Source organism: Galeopterus variegatus, unplaced genomic scaffold (genome assembly GCF_000696425.1).
Source record: "Galeopterus variegatus unplaced genomic scaffold, G_variegatus-3.0.2 Scaffold3821, whole genome shotgun sequence".
NCBI lineage: Eukaryota > Metazoa > Chordata > Mammalia > Dermoptera > Cynocephalidae > Galeopterus > Galeopterus variegatus.
Window position 1 is genome coordinate 219,341 of NW_007729932.1, and position 1,663 is coordinate 221,003.

The window sequence follows — 1,663 nt, forward strand, 5'->3', positions numbered from 1 at the left end:
TTTCTTGTTGTTTCCTACATATCTAATGCTCTTGGTGACTATTGTAAAGATTTCTAGTTCAAGAGTGCCCTCTTCTGTCAAGGTGTTGAAGTACAGTTTTTTACTAGATGGCTGTTTGTTGGGCGAGGAGGAATAGGGGAAGAGATTGCGTGTCCTTATTGTTTTCTCTTTTCGGCAGCGTCTGCCCTGCAACTGCAGGAGATAATGGTCTCCTTTGTATCTGCTATGGAGGAAGTCTGGATTTTGCGCCATATCATTAATTGGAAATTGGCCTCTCTGAACCAGTCACTCTCTTTTGTAAGATTTATGTTGCCATCAGAAGCAGACAGCCTAGTCTACCATCCTTATCTCTAGCAGTGTTTCCATAATGATGTGTCTAACGCTAAAGCCACTTAATCTCCCAGCATCTTGCTTTCCACCTGCACTCCATCCCAATTAACCACAAGTGAACATTTCAGTCATTGTGATGCCCACTGTGTGCTGGTGATTAGCTTCATCTCATCTACCATCAGCATCACAGACCCTAATGTTTACACCCCCAGAAACAAATCCAGATCTGTCTATGTCAGTGGTTCTCAACTGAAGGTGATTTTACCTCTCAGAGGACACTTGGCAATGTCTGGAGACAATTTTGGTTGTCACACTTGGGAGGGGAGTTGCTCCCGGTATCTAGAATATAGAGACCAGGTATGTCAAAGATGCTGCCAAAATCACACACTGCACAGGACAGCCCCACAGCGAAGAATTACCTGGCCTTGAAAGTCAGTAATGCTGGTGTTGGGAAACCCTGCTTTAAGTCCACTACCTCTTGGCAATCCCTAGGGAACTCTTATGAGATTTAGGACAAGCACATGATCTGAGATGACCCAAGCAGACTAAAATGGAAGACAAGTGCTTCTCTCTCTCCCACTGGATGAAAACAAGAAAGCAAGTGACCCAAATTGGCCCTGCAGCCATCTTTGTGACCCCAAAAAGACTGTATTTGTTTCCATTGGCTGCCATAACAAATTACCAACAACTTGGTGCCTTAAACTAACAAATTTATTCTCTCTCAGTTCTGGAGGCCAGAAGTCTGAAATCAAAGTGTCAGAAAAATCACATTCCCTCCAGAATTTCTAGGGGAAAATATGCTTCTTGCCTTTTGCAGCATCTCGGGGATCCAGGTGTGCCTTGGCTTGGGGCTGCATCACTCCAATCTCTGCCTCCGTCTTCACGTGGCCTTCTCCTCTGCTCTTTCTGTGTCTTCTCTTCTAACTATACTTAAGGACACTTGTCATGGGGCTGCCCATATAATCCAGGATGAGCTCATCTCAAGGTCTTTAACTTAATCACATCTGTAAAGAACCTCTATCCAAATTAGGTCACATCCACAGGTACCAGGGGCTAGGACTTGAACATATAGGGGGCCACCATTTGTGTGTGTGTGTGTGTGTGTGTNCCAGGGGCTAGGACTTGAACATATAGGGGGCCACCATTTGTGTGTGTGTGTGTGTGTGTGTCTTTTTTTCGTGACCGATAAGGGGATCACAACCCTTGGTGCGGTGTCTCCCGCACCATGCTCAGCCAGTGAGCACACCGGCCAGTCCTATATAGGATCCGAACCCGTGGCAGGAGCGTCGCTGCACTCCCAGCGCTGCACTCTCCCGAGTGCACCACGGGGCCG